We start from the raw sequence: 16,111 nt of genomic DNA, 5'->3' as shown, positions 1-16,111 counted from the left end.
TTAGCCCTAGTTTTATTTTTCAACTCTTACATATTTTATTTTTGGTGTGAATTAGTCTCTGTTTTATTTTATGTTATTCTTATTTTTAATTTGTATTATTCATATTTGTATTATTATTATTATTATTATTATCTTCCCCTAATATGTCTTGCCATTGTTTCATTTCTGCTTCTTTCTTGTTATTCAATCGCTGTAAAGAACTTTGAGTTGCATTTGATTTGTATGAAAGGTGCTGTTTAAATAAAGCTTGATCGATTGATTGATTGATCTGCGCCCTACTATGAACCAATTACTTACATGGTATAATCGAGTAATCATTTTTAGCACAATATCAACATTTAATATTTTTTCATCAGTTGTCGTCAATATTGGTTATTGCGACAAAAAAATGGAGCATGGTATTGTCCTTACATACCTTTTATCCTTCTTTTCAACACCTCTGAGTTCAAGCCTAACACAAATCCTTTACCAAGGACTCTAGTAACAGCCCCGAGTGCTTTGCTTCGTGAGCTAATTGGAAGTTTCATGCCCCAGAAGATTAACACCCCACTGCACTGATGACGCAACATGTCAAAGTAAAGGTGTTTTTCTTCACTGGGAATGGCTTGATTGGTGTAAAAGCTCAGGACATTGGTGTTATTCAGCCCTTTTAGAAGTCCCTACACAACTGTTGACTCCTGCTATCAGATTTAGTTAAAGGGGACTTCCCACAGGCAGAGAGAGGGGTCACTGAAGTCCCTGTTCTGGGTAAACCCTGTTTCTCTGTCTGACACCTTCCATTTTTGGAGTCCCAGACAACATGGCTCTTGGCTGTCTCGCAGCGTTGTTTAGTGGAGGTCACTGTCTCTGCTCACAAAATAATTTCCTCACTAGAGCCACAGAGACTCGAACAATCCCCTGACACCAGCTTTCATTAATTCTTTGTCTCTGATAAAAGTGTTTAGCGGGTGGTTGAAAAGGAATCATCCAGGACTTTTGTCCTAATCATTTATGCTTTACCATCTCCTTTACTCATACTCTCCCACCAGGCCATGCTAACACAAATTAATCTTGTTTTGCCTGACAGTGTCTCTGCCTAATGCTGCAAGCACAATCCGTCGGAAATACAAAAGGTAGAACTCATTATCCAGCTAGACCTGAAGATAATGTGCGTTGCGTTCATTACAGGACCAGTGCTGCTCATAAAAGCATGATTATGAGGAAACCTGAAATCCAATATTATCTCAAAGATGACGTCAAATAGGACTTATTTTGAAATTATACCACCATTGATTAACTCAGCAACACAGCCATTAGGAGACAATGACAAAAATGACTGCTCAGTTGTTACCCTTTCATGTCTCGTAAGGGTTAGCTTCACTTTAAATTTGAATGTTTGACACAAACCTTTCTAAACATCCTGTTAAAATTGGCAGATAGATTTTTACCATTGAAAGAAACTCTCATAAAAGTCATCATCAGCGGTTATAATCACATACATGTGTATTCTGTTTTATTTCTTACTCATACATGTGGATCTTACACCTGAGTTGCACTGAATTGTGGAAATTGTTGTAAGAAGGTTAAGGGTTAGCTTTCTGAGATACATTTTCTATTCCTCACTGGAGTTCATTTTTAAGTCATGTGATAAATAAACAAAGAGCTCAATTCAGTTGTAGTAGCAGGATCATCTTCAATGGTACAGCTATCCTCATCGAAACCCTTAAAGATGAACACCCTTTTAAAATAAACACCAAAAGCAACAGGCAGCCAATGTAAACATTTCAAAATAGGCATAATGTGTGCTCTCCTTCGTCTATTTATCTATGAGGCATTTTCACCTTTTCTTTTTATTAGGCATGGCAGCTAAAGAATGATATACAGCGAAGGGTTGCAGTGGCCGGTGACCACTTCAATAAGGACTGTGGCCTCAGTACATGGGGCACACTACCACTAAGCCAAAAAACAGCCCTATTGAATGTTTGAGTTTGCTTGTGACATGTATTCACAGCAGGAATTGGCTGGTCTCTCTTCACAGTTATTATGAGCAAGACATATTGCACATTTTATAACACTCAATAGCTGTTAAGTATCTGACAGTAGAAAAGGATACTTACAGAATAATGTTAACAAAACACTTACAGACACATAGTCATGCCTGAACTCATCTCTGCCTATTATCAGTCTCCAATGTGTGTGAGACTGATAGAGGGGTCACTGATCGAGATGTGAGAAAAAGAGCAAGCAGGGTGATTTAGAGGGTCATTCTTGATGATTCACCATGTATTCATTGAGTTAAATTATTGTATCTGATTCCGTAGGGTGGTTCAAGGTGAGCAGATCTTTGTAAATACTGTGTATATTTCTGGTCAGGGTCATGTTAGAATTTTATATTTATAAATCATTTCCTGGGTGGCTTACTTCAAAAATGTGAGCTCCAGTTAGCTCATAGGCTGCAGCCTTACAAACTTTTTCTTTTTGATGCACAGGCTCCAGCTAGAACCATTGAGCAACATTTTTCCCCTTAATTTGAAATATTGAATATCACAGTTTCATATTCAACACATAAAATGTAGGATTTTAAGAACCCATCTCTGTTTCCTGAACTGCACACATCAAAACACAACATTAAACTATAAAGAGTACCCAGATGTGTGACATTAAGGTCGCACACAAATAAGGTGTCTTACAGTTTTTCTCAGTCGCTTCGGTAAATTTCTCGAATCATCCTCGACATTTGCAAAACAGTAAGTGCATTTCTCAAAACAATTTGTACAAATAGCAAAACACCATGAATTACCTGCAAAAGCCAGTATCTTGCTCAAAATCCTTAGCTCATATCTCAGAAGTAAATATCTGTGTCAATGAACATGTCAGCGCCATCAGAATGACAAGTCCTTGTGTCATTGTGTACAGATAAGACAGTCAAATTGCTTAGTCATGTTGTCAATATAACAGTGTACTCTGGAGGGATGGTCTGATGTAAACTATGGCTAAAGTTCTGATGACAGTTATTGCAAATTGTAAGTTACACCTTAGTGTATGTGGGAGATTGATTGCAAGAGACTGGACAAGATTCCCATTTACGCTTTTACTGTTTTACTTTCATTTGCCTCCCAACTCCTCCACCACGCAGCCTCACTCCTCTTCCTCTTCTTCTTCTATCTGGCTGGCCAATTCCTTGTCCTTCCATTGTCAGACATTGTAACATTGTGTTGTGCTCCAGCTATATATACACTTGCCAGTTGATGGTTCATGAGATGCCCCTTTGAGCTATTTCAGAAAACTGGTTGATCATCGGTTGATCTAAAGCTTCACACATTTCCTTTCATTAGAGAAAGTCAAGATTCACCTGGGAGCAATTTACCAATTCAGGACAGATTTAGAAAAAAAGTCTGATGGAAATGTACAGAAATATGACTGACATATTCTGACAACATGTTCAACCATTTTGCATATGAAGACTTATGCGATGAACTAATGCCTAAATGTTGTGGAGGGTGAGACTATTCAACAAAGACCCATTATAATACATTTTGATCAACATGACATAAGCACTTGATAATGTAGGAAACAGCAGAGAATTGTATAGAATCATTAGCATGGATGTACCAAAGCATTTGCAACTTGTTCAGAGAAATGAGAAACTGCTTTTTTGATGTGCACAAGTGACACAATGATGTGAAGATTGAACAAGTAGTTTTGAGAATTTCAATTCTGATCTGAGAAATGTACCAAAGCGACTGAGAAAAACTGTAAAAGGACACAAGGAAATTGTCATGAGAACCATAAAAGTCAGGACATAGCCATGTTGCTTTAAATGTAACATCAGCATTGGGTGCGGACACCTCTCTTTCACCAGGCACTGAAAATAAAATGAGGAATGCAAACTGTTCCCAACGCAGAACAACCTGACAAAGCTTCACCAGCCCAGAGTCTCTGTCTCTTTAGTACCCTCGTTGTCTTGCTTTACACGTACATGTAGATTTACAGCTCGAGGCACAACACTCTGCCAGCAGATGGACCAGATAACCTCGTATCAGACTTTACAGCTCCACAGCGATCAGTTCACACCCTGTGGCAGCAAAGCTTTTGCTGTTGCACAGCAGAAACAGAGAAACAGTAAAAGAAATGACACTGTGAATTCTGTATAAGGAGTTCTCAATATATACAGTATATATCACACTCCCAGTGCATTTGTGAAACCAATACACAGAGGCAACATATGCAATATCTTTAAAGCAGTGTTCTTTTTTCATCCTAACTGAGCGACCATGGTGCTGCTGAGAAGAAGTGTGAGAGAAATGTTGATTCCCAAGTCAATCAGGCAATCGTTTTTTATTTATATAGTATCAATTCATTGAAAAAGTTATCACTCTACAAATGGAACATGTCTAGACCAGTGTCTGTATATTAATGAGGACACTGTGCCCCAATCTACTCTCATTGTGAGAAGTGAAGCCAAAATGGGCACTGACATTTTAGCTAGTTGCAAGAGTAGCAAAGAAACAGCAATTTTTTTACAGGCAGAAACCCCAAGCATAACCAGACTCACTGGTGGACAGCCATCTGCCCTGATTGAGTGAGCTGAGAAAGTTTAACAAAGAGTCAAAAAAGTTCAGTTTTACACAAAGTCCAACGTGAAGTTGATCAATCCAGACTCCTTAGTGGACTTTGTGGCTGTGGTCTTTGTGCTTTATATGATTGAGTTATCTGAGTCAGAATCAAAGGAGGAACAAGAAGCACTGCCATGATGAATATTTCATTCTGATTGTTCACTAATTGGTGATTTACCAAATTATTTGTTTTCCATATGTAGTGATAGCAGTGCTCCTAGTGTTGGTTTTTTAATTGTTGGCCTTGAATGCAGCCTCTTGGAAGTAGGTAAACTCCTCCCCTTAATCAGGTGAACCATATAAAATGCACCTGTGGCACAACAAAGTTTATTTTGTCCTGTAATAGCCCCCTGTCTGCCTCTCTGCCTTGGGTGAAGTGGTGTCTGGTTTGATAAGGTTAGTATTTTTCAGAGATTGTTCATTTCTGAGATGTGGACATATTTCAAAGGATCCATTTTATCCCATATATTTAGTGTCTGATGTCCTGTTGGTCCATTGCTTGAGGCGTCGTTGGTAGCTGTCCCTTTGGTGTCATTGTTATAGTGAAGCCAGTTAACTGGTAAGTCAGGGTTGAAGCACATTTTATGAATCGTCAAAAGAAGTTTTAATATGCTTTATATCTGTATTTCAGACCTTTTATCAGCTGCTGTTTTGCTTCACTGTTAGTAGTGAGCACACACATATGTCGTTAGATGAGATGCACCTGTTCGTTACCAAATCTGTTAATGCAATGCTAAATGATGGCTCTGTGGTGTTAGCTAGTGCTATGTTATTACAATACTAAACTCCCACTGCCCACATTCAACAACCTATGCATTGTAGGTAGTATGTAACACTCTGGAGATAACTTGATGTTAATTTTCAATTTCGGCTAGCTCTCCTTTAGTATTTGTCTCATAGCTGCTTATTGCCAAACTGGCTTAGTTCTCTGAAGGAGTGTTTAAAGCAGGGGTGTCAAACATGTGGCCCGTGGCCAAAACCGGCCCGCTAGAGGTTCCAATCCGGCCCGCGGAACGACTTTGCAAAGTGAAAAAACTACAGAGAAGACATTAACTGCATTTTTCAATAAAAGTAACTACTATTTCAAATTTCCTTTCTGGGGGTCGCATAAAATCCTATTACTGACGGAGCGCACCCAAACGGTACTTTTTTTCCAGGACTTTTTTTCTCAATGTGAGAAAATAGATGACTTGCTGTTCGCATAATCTGGCTGAGATTCATTAAGACTTTTTAGAGCACTATAACATGACCCACTAACTACTAACACTAGGACTACGCCCCTGCATACAACACTATCCAGCAAGCAAACTGTTCATGCAGGAGCTGAGGGGTCCAAAATAGTCAACTTTACCTTCTTCATTATTATAATCTATCTGTTCTTTTGCAGTAAACATTACACTCTGTGTCAGGTGACTGGGTAACCTGTGTGTTTGGGATGTTCGCAGCAGGTTTCAGGGCTTAAAGAGTAAAATATTCGGCCTACTATGAGACTCATCATGGTGAAAAATACAGCAACTGTTTTTGTAGAAAGATAGTTCATTAAATGGGAACATTTTCAGAAGGTACTTGTACTTTTTTGCACTAAAACTGGCATTATCTATAGATTATTAAGGTATGATTTTACCAGTCCAGCCCACTTCAGATAGACTTGGGCTGTATGTGGTCCCTGAACTGAAATGAGTTTGACACCCCTGGTTTAAAGGATTGTAAAATGGTTAGTCCAGGCCAACAGCAAACAAACTTCTTTATTTCTCTACAAAAAGTCTCAATGTTGGACCCTCCTGACTTTCCTTGATTGACTTTGTTTAAATGTTTTCAATTTGACACTGTTATTGTTGAAACAACCTTGGAGGGGTATTTTTAACAGGAACAATTGAGTCATTTCAAAGACTCTGGTTACAACAGCTGACAAAAACATCCAAAACAGCAATAGCCCAGAACCCTGATGAAAATACCTTCCTTTTCCAATATCAACAGCTTTATACATACCAATCTCCCATTTATTTCTAATGGATTTCTATTTTTGTTTCTGATGACCACACAGACTCATCAGTTTTAAATCGACATCGGTCAAGTAATTTCCTGGAGGGACCTCTTTGGCATCCGCCTGCTTTCTTGCTTTGTTTCTGCCCTTCTCACACAATGCAGTTACAAAAAGATGATGAAGTGCGCTAATTTATTTCACATTTATAGTCCTCCTCATTATTTTCCTGTTCATCCAATTACACTCCGCTGCATAGAACTACAGAATATCAAAGATGGCAATAAACAAAAGCTTAAAAAAGGCTGGAAAAGAGTGGCAAGGTTTAACATCTGTGAAGTGTTGCAGATGTTTTGCCATTGTAGGAGTGAAGTATGAAGCATGAAATTGTTATGTTGAAGACATGATTGTACAATCCTGGAGATGACCAGTGAATTATTGTCTGAAGCAGAGCATTGAATTAACAAGTTTGATGACATTCACAATGAAAAGTAATCACCTAGGATTGGGGGAACAATCACATCAGCAGTGTTTATTTTAAGAAGGATGAAAAAGTTAGTGAAGCAATGATGTAGATATGCAGACAACAAAAAAAGGACACCTAATCAACTGAAGGACAAAACAAAGAATGAACCCACCAGTGCTCAAGCTGCCCTTTCAGTCAGTCCCCATAAGAAGTTGCTATGATGCGAGTCAACCCCCGCATTCTTTTGCAACCTCAAAAGTTTAGCTATTTATTACAACTTTCCTGTAAAATGTTTCATAAATCGTTTTGACTTTCAAAACATTGATCCCCTAAATCTGCAATGTTGTATAATCATCAGAGGATTTGATATGCTGTGACTTTAATATCTCTGGAATGCTGCATATGAGAGACTTGCTTTATTTGCTGTGAAGCAGACAGAGGCTCTGTTCTATCGAGGCTTCACTGAGATAATTTCCCTTTCATGATCTTCCTATGGTCCAGTGTGAAACTACATAGGCTTTATGAAGCCTCCATACAATAAATCCAGTATATTAAACTCAATACTCTATGGGTGCTTTTCAACTGTTGGAACTTTCCCCAGAAACTAGTAACCTTTTGAGAACTCTGTGCTTTTGGTAGCAGGAACCAGGGTATAAATTGAGTATTTGATCTATCCCTTGAAAAGTCTCTGCTGGGGGTAGTACTTTCCAAAGGGAGGCAGGGCCCACAGACAAACTCATTAACCTTAATTAAAATGAGTCATCTTCGGTGGACACTCAGGGTCGAGTATGTCTGTTCCTCTTCTTGGTCCTTGTATGTCTTCAGGTGGGCGAAGAGGCCGATCCTGGACCTGCATATTTTGGGGCAGTATGAACATGGGTGGGTAGTGGCGATTGTGGGTTTGGGTGGGACCTTCTTGGTGGAAGTGATCCCCTTTCTGCCTCTGCGCTTGTCTTCTGCGTCACCGTGGAGATCGGCATTATACTGCGCAGCTCCATCTAGGACAAGTTGTCTCCAGGCTTCCCTGTTTGATGCTGTGGCCTCCCAGGTCTCCAAGGTCTCCCAGGGTTAGCTGTGTGCACAGACACAAACACACACAGAGTGCAAGAGATTGTACTGGAATATATCCTGTGTAAACTGATGTTTGATCAATAAAACTATGTACCTATATGAAGTCTGACTCTGATATGTAATTTCTTTTCCATATAAGGGGGTACTTTCAGCTGGTATTAGGGGATGGTCTTAACAGGAAACTATCTAGTTTATATTTTAAAGGGGTGCTTAGTTCAGACACCAGCTGAGCAAAGAGAGGGACAGACAGGTAGAGGCTCACAAGAGCAAATATTAAGTGACTTAATTTACCAAATAACAGTCCTAGAATTAGGGATGCTCCGATCCTGGTATCGGATATCGGCTAGATCGGACTCAAAAAGCTAGATCAGATATCGGTATGTAGTGCCGATCCATATGGCAGATCTATTCATCTCAGATCTATGCTTTTCTGTGTTTACAATAGCCATTTGCGTCTCCTACGTCATCAGTGATGACTGGTCTGTGCATTTTTGCCCGGTGGAGCATGATGGAGGATAACTACAGAGGCTCTGCAGTTTAGGTGCATGCTTCTTTTGTTAACAACTCCGCCGTAAACTTGCAACATAATGTTTGCAGCGGTAATGTTTCTATGGATGGCAGTTGCGCTGAAAAATATAATGGGAGCCCAAAGGAAGAAGTTTACGCCTGCTGTAGCCAACTGAAAAGAAGCAAGAAACCTTCTATTAATGGATTCAAAGTGTGAAAAAATGGACAGGTTATTGTATTTAATTGTTACGGATCCTTGAAATTAAGGGATTCCAGCCTCTGGTTTAGCACTTGGAACCCAGGTACAGTTTACCATCGAGTCAGAAAAGCCTGAAGTTGCCAAAACATGATTCTATCCTCACATTAAGGAATAGATATTGTTAAATCAATACCAGGATCGGATCGGCTAGTATCGGTATCGGCAGATACCAAAGCCAAGGTATCGGTATCGGTATCAGGACCTAAAAAGTAGGATTGGTGCATCCCTACCTAGAATAGTTTGTCATTGGCCTGATTTGCATAATCCTCACTGGACTTCAGACTTTGGTGGAAACACAAACAACAATTGGCCACATCCCAGAGAAGATCCTGGAACTAAAAGCTCTTCCTTGAAGAGAAGTCCCTGGAAATAAAAGTTCCTGGTAGTTTAAGTTGAAATGCGCCTTATGTCGTCTTGTGGTTACTTATTCATGTAGATAACTTAACAATCCAAAGAGCAACTTCCTGGTCCCTTTCTGGTGTTGAGACTGTTGACTAGTCAGAGACTATGTTCACAAGTTTCCACTAAGGGGTTTTTTGACAAATAGGTGACAGCTCTGTTCCTTTAGCGTGTTTGTACAGTAAGAAAGCTGATGGGCACACTGGAAGAAATAATCACAACAAACAGAGATCAATGAAAGACAAAGACTTAAGTAACTAAAAAGGAGACACATTTATCATGACATAAAAAGGGTTTTGGAAGAAACAATGCACCTCTGCACTATTGACATATGTTAACATTAATAAATATCTACTGTAAGTCCTTATAATCATGTTAAACATATTTATCACATGATAGTTCAATAGACGTAGAGAAAGAAAGAAGTCACTGAAGGGGAGAGGTGTAGCACTCATGTCTTCAGGGCCGTCTGTACTTGCTCCTAAACATGGAGGAGAAACAGTTCAATCTTTTTGTACACATTTGTTAACAGGGAGTTACAGTTGTAATAAAGCAGCAGCATGTCACGGCACTCACTCAGCAAATAGTGTGTCCCCGAATCAGCACTGTGTCAGTCTTAAAGATGCAAAGCAATATCATTTCTCAAATATACTGTTTGCAGGTGAATAAAATAGCTGAAATAACAGATCCCAGGTGCGCACACAAATCAGGCATAACTCTGCATCCAATTAGAAAATATATATAGCTTTGAAAATGAACACTTCAGCAAATATAATCATCTACGGTCTGCTTTTATTTGGTACAGTTTGTTCACAGGCACAATTCCCAGTGAATATATATTTTGGTTGACAATTTCTTGAGCTTCAAAAGGAGCCTGAAGGGGGAATAAAATCTGCTAATAGACAGCAGTTCACATCTGCGGTAGAAAATAGGGCCAATAGTCATTATCACAAGTCATTAGACAATAATACAGAGGAAATTCACAGGGCACTTTAAACTAGATGCATTACAGTAATAAGCAATGGTTTCAGTGGCACTTGAGCAGCATTTTGTTGTACATTAACTACATCTCTAAACTATATAATGACAGTTTAATAACCGCTTATCAAAGAGATAACGGATTAACTGTACAACATACAGCATAACTGAAACAACCAAGCACATACACATTTGTTTTCGTAGTTAGAGGACTTGCACTTTAGTATTGTCACAGTCACACCAAGGCTATCTGAAATGTATTGTACAAAACATTTACAAAATTCATTTAAAAATTGAAACCTTTGCACAGCCCTGAGGGCAGAGTTACCATGGGGACAAGGACTTTGCTGTACAGTGGTATCTCGGTTGACACAAAAGCTCTCAAGAGCCTCTGTAAGCAGACTAAAAATAATACGCTTGAAATAGAAAGCCTCTATAGGTTGGGTCAAGTTTGATGCCTTCAAGGAAGAGTAAAGCACAGTACAGTTATGTCATATATCAGAGCTATAATGTACACGCTGGTTACACAACTACCGGCAGTTTTAACCTGTAATAGATATATAAACAAGTGGACATGTACCCGGTATGTCAAGAGGAATTGCATGCTCTACAAACCACACCATACTACCATCATTTTGAGTGTTTATAGGCCTACTGGTTTTTAGGCATAGGCTGTATATGGGCACAGCAATCTACTTCACCAGCCTTCCAAGCTAGCAGCGAATGTTCCCACTATATTGGCTAGCATTCCCTATAAGTTCTGATAATGTTTCAAGACAAAGTTCTGGGTGCAATATTTAAAGAACATCTCAAGGATGTTATTGATTTAAATGATGTTCCTTTTTTGTTAACTATCAATGAAAGAAGAGCATTTTGTCTTTAACATGAATTGAAAATGTTCCCATAATTTTACTTAATAACAAAGAAGCAACATTCTAAAAGCAACATGTAAAAAATGTTTTCAGGATGTTTCTGATGCCTCAAATCACAAAATGTTTTATTTAAGAATATTCTGGTGATATTTAATTAGAACAAAGATAGAATGTTTTATCTTTAAAATTCAAAGGATACTTTGATAACATTCTTTGGGTCACAGATTATTTAATGTTTTTAGAGTATGTTACCTGAGAACAAATAGTGAACATAAAGAAAACTTCCCGCTGATAATGTTTCAAGAACATTAGAGCATAATATTCCAGCACTTTTGTCACTTAACATTTTATTAATGTTTTTAGAGAATGTTCCTAAAGAAAATTCTTTGAACACAAAGAAAACCTTCCCGCTGAAAACATTACAGAAACATTCTCTGTAACATTAACAGAATGTTTTTAGAACAAAAAATTGCTAGCTGAGTTTTGACTTTAAAACTCTTTCAAACCAGCTTATGTGACTTTTCAAAATATAAATCAAGACTTGTATGCTTCAAACTCTTGCGTAAATCTAAATCATTTCAGTCGATTTAAAGTTGAACCTCAAAAAGGCAGAAAAACACTTCTACAAATGACAGTCAGTTTCAGAAATCACTGGATGGATGTGACGGTGGGCTAAAACTAGCTAAAAAGCACTGAAGGCAAAGATGTTGGAAAATGTTAAATCAAGTGACGTAAGCCTTTTTTTTTTTACCCCCCAAGTAAAACATTACAGACTTGTTGCCCCATATCTGCTACAGTATGATAAAAGCCATCTCAGCCACTCCCTGTCTAAGATTCCCTTTAGAGAGGGATAATAAAGAATGGCTCATAATGCTAGCTAAAAATGCTGGATGTCCTGAAAATGAACATATTTGATGCCTCATTAGCAACAATTGTATAACAGTTAATTCAGCTACTTTATAAATAACATTGCCTTTAACCCTCCTGTTATGTTGCAGGTCAAATTGACCCTTTTTAAAGTCTATTTTAGGCAATATAAGCCTTCCAAACCAGCTTGAAGCAGCATAAAAATCTGGGCAGCATGTGACAGAAGAGGTGTCCTGTCAATTTATCAACATCACTTCATAAAAATAAAAAGTAAAATAAAAAAAACAAATATATATGTCATATAAAACTATTGTATTTATATTTAGGGCTTTTCAATGTACATTAAATAAACTTTTAACATTAATTTTAATGAAGAGCGAGTGAGTTATCCTCATTGAACCATGATCTGTGAGGATTAAAGAACACCAATGGACTAAATCTTGATTTAAATGGTTAGAAATGGAGTTAAAAATTAGATAAAAAAAAATGTTTATTGGGATTTTTTTGGGTTCTGACACTTTTGGATAATTGAATATGCAGGGGTCAAATTGACCCAGGAACATTATTGCTGTTCCAGAGAAACAAACATAACAGGAGGGTTAAATAGAGTTAATAAACATGCAAGGAAAGGCTGGAAATCTAGCTAACAGTAATGTTCGATGAGAAGCTGTTTAATGCCAGTGAGCTGTTGTCAAACAGTATAGGGTCACTCTATGCCTTTACCCTAAAATATAGCACAATGTCCCTCTGAATAGTTGCTATAAAGACTTTTACAGTTACTGATCAATGTGAAATGAATGGAACAAAAAACTATTTTGAGATTCCTTATTTCACTACAACTTTGGTGTAGAGAAAAATGTCTGTCTTGAAAAGTCCTAATTGACAGTAGAAGATTTTGTATATATCGAAGAACAAAAGCCATGGACATGTTCACTTGATTGCCCATTACACTGATTTAGTTTTCCAAATGCAAACTGCTGACCAGATATTGTATGTTAGGCATAAATCAACAGAGATAATCATATTGTGAAATCGGGGTTGATGAGGTGCTTCTCCCTGACAGTGAAATAACCTGGGAGAACGCTCTTCAGTCAGAAAAAAAGTGCTCCCTGACAAAATAAAGCTCAGCTGATGTGCTATTTCAGGTGCCAGGAAACGTCGGCGGCGGGGTATAATGAACCAATCCATAAGTCTCCCCTGTCACACTGCCTCGTTCACTCAGTCATGAGATGTTAACCACGTCCAATGAGAGTGAGCGCTCCAGTCTGCCAGTCAGTGAGTCACTATGACAACAGCTCTTGACAAAGGAAATTGGGCTTTATGTCTTGAAAAACTCTCAGCTTCCAAAAGGGGGATGCTAACTGACTGTTTCTAATCAACTTTAAAGACGTCTGTAATTCAGCTCATCTGTTCTCACTTTGTCAAAGAAGGAGAGATTATGAATAAGCAGTCTCATTACATATTCAGAGACAAGAGCATCAGTGTCAATGGGATGTCAGTGGGATGAGTTTCCCTTCATCTATTAACCTCTGAACGGGTGGCCATGAACCCAAGACCCTCATGACTCATTATCGATGCTTTCTAATTAGTCTTTCGCTTCTCTTTGATCCCATATCTTGTTATTCACCGCCCTGGCCTACGTACCCTTTGGAAATAGCAAAATCATTTCTTCCCATACTGTGATTTACAGTTATTGCGTGCCGAGGCCAGGGTAGGTAATTCGGAGATGAAAATGAGCAGGGACAGGGGGAGAGTTCAAGTCTGTAACTCATTTCCACCTTCACTTCCTCCTCCTCTTCCTCCTCCCACATATGAAAGTAATAACTCAGTCTTTGTGTCCTCAGCTGGCTATGTAGCCTTCATTTGAGCATCACATTGCCAGGCATGTTGGTCTCAAGGCTGCCCTCAGCGTCCAATATGAGCCTCAATAAAATTGATCCGCACACATCCCAGCCAAAGACAGATGGCTGTTGGATAACAGTTGAGCCTTAGAGGGTGCCGAGCTGAGAAATTTACACATCAAAAAAACAAGTTGGCAACATTACTGCTCAGGTAAAATTATACAGCAGTGTATTTTTCCACCCAGTCTTTACACTGCAGGCACTTCTCAGAGGTAAATCTTCTTTGATATCACGTCAAAATGTAAAAAAGATATTTTTTTAAATCTGAAAGTAACCTGCAGAGAAGATCAAATATAAGAATGACTTAATTTGCCCAATTCTCAGCATGTAACTATGAGAGCAAACTGTGCCAGAAGCAAAGTGTGTTTAATTCAATAGAATGCTGTGATAAAAGAGCCATGTAGGAGGTGTGTTTGTGTGCATTTCTTTTAAAGCCTCTGGAAAACGGGCTTGACATAGTAAAAAAAAAACATACACATATATCAAAGTTAGTCTCATTGAGCTTCACAAAAACTCAAGCATTAGAACAAAATCAGAAATAGCTTGTTTCTCTGTTTAGACCATTTTTCAAGGCTGTGTGGGCGTCTCTCTGGATCCACACACAACTACAGCAGATGTAACAGCCCTAAGCTGTATTTTTAAGTTAGAACTAGAAGAGTAAACAGAGGCTCCGCCAGCAAAAATAATGTTTTTCAAATGGTAGCATAATGGTAAGTTACAGAACGACTTTCATATCATAGTTAGCAGCTATCTTTTTTCTGCAATGTTAGCTGACAAACCCCTTATTGCTACCACAGCTGAGTGTAATACTAAGTTATAGTTCTATACTGTTAAAATGTAAACTTATCAAGCTTAACTTCCCGAGAATGCTTTGCTATTAATATCTTAGTTAGCAGTTAGCAGTAACCTACAGTATTAGCTAAGAAGCCCTCATTTGAACTCAAAATTATGAATAAAAAATGAAACATCTGTACTGTTGGCTAGTTCTGTCATGAGTTGATGTTTAGCTCAGTTTTTCCTTGTGTTTCACGCCTTGGTTTCTCCTCTGTTGATTTGGTATCAGTTGTACTTTGTGTCCCTTGTGTGTTTTGTGATACATGTCTCTCTTTGTACTTTCTGGTGTTTCTTAGTCTTGTCTTGTGTTCTCTGTTTTGTAGTTCTGAATCCCCTGTGTTTCCAGGTTAGTTACTTTCTGCCCTTGTGTTTCCCTCCTTGTTGATTAACCTCATTACTTTCACCTGGGTCCTGTGCTCAACACCTGTGTTAATTACTCTGTGTATTTAGTTCCTCTGTTTCCCCTGTCTCTTGTCAGGTCATTGTATGTCTACCTAGCCGCATGTGGCTGTGTCCTCGTGTTTCTGTGTTCGAGCTGTTTCTGTGTTTTCTGTGTTTTTGTTCTAAAGTAAGTTTTGTTATTAAATTCTTTATTTTTTAATCTGCATTTTTGGGTCCTCTTCTTCCTACTTTTCACTATATGTGACAGAATGATCTGACCATCATGGACCCAGCAGACAATTTTTAATTATCTGAAAAGATTAGTTACTTTCAGGACTTTTTTTCTTCATTGTTTTCTGGTCACAGAGAGTCCCCTTGGATGGGGACTCGGTTGGTCATTTTTCCTGGCAACCGTGGTGGCCAAAGGTGGAGATGTGGGAGACAGGACCCCCCTAGTCGTCTCCGGCCCCTTTCTCGCTCGGAGGTCCTACCGCGGCCCCTTCCTCGCTTGGAGGTCCTTCCGACGCCCCTGCTTTGCTAGGAGGTCCTGCCGACGCCCATTCCTCGCTCATAGGTCCTGCCGATGCCTGTGCCTGCTCCCCAGAGGGCGACCACTGTTCCTGCACTTCCTGTCCTCGTGCTTCTGTGTTCGACCTGTTTGTGTTTCCTGTGTTTTTGTTCTAAAGTAAGTTTTGTTATTAAATTCTTTATTTTTTAATCTGCATTTTTGGGTCCTTTTCTTCCTACTTTTCTCCATGCGTGACACGTCCTGTATTAAAACAAAGCCAAACTCCTCCAGAATGCTTTGCTAGCCATATAATATTAAGCAGCTGACTTACATAAGTATGTCAGCTAAAATACCCATATTTGTTTTCAAAGCTATAGATGCAATGCACCATTAGCTGGTGGTATATTTTGGAGCTAAACTCTCTCAGTTGATCATAAACAGCAGCAGTTAATACTTGCCAAAGGAGGAAGCTAATGGCTAATGCTTAGTGTA

The 16,111-nt window shown here is 38.8% G+C and overlaps 2 long non-coding RNA genes across 2 annotated transcripts; both read left to right on the top strand.

Annotated features, from left to right (window-relative positions):
• The first annotated feature begins 4,895 nt into the window (after positions 1–4,895).
• LOC117805224 lies at positions 4,896–8,203 on the top strand. Its single transcript, XR_004629376.1, has 3 exons — positions 4,896–4,991; positions 5,069–5,154; positions 6,640–8,203. It is a non-coding gene; the product is annotated as an uncharacterized LOC117805224 (long non-coding RNA).
• A 6,852-nt stretch (positions 8,204–15,055) lies between these two features.
• On the top strand, positions 15,056–15,835 carry LOC117805168. The gene is made up of 2 exons (XR_004629356.1): positions 15,056–15,298; positions 15,478–15,835. It is a non-coding gene; the product is annotated as an uncharacterized LOC117805168 (long non-coding RNA).
• Positions 15,836–16,111: the final 276 nt, after the last annotated feature.

This window comes from Notolabrus celidotus, chromosome 21, assembly GCF_009762535.1.
Source record: "Notolabrus celidotus isolate fNotCel1 chromosome 21, fNotCel1.pri, whole genome shotgun sequence".
Lineage (NCBI taxonomy): Eukaryota > Metazoa > Chordata > Actinopteri > Labriformes > Labridae > Notolabrus > Notolabrus celidotus.
Note: the sequence above shows the minus strand (reverse complement) of the source record. Positions and strands in the feature narration are given on the sequence as shown.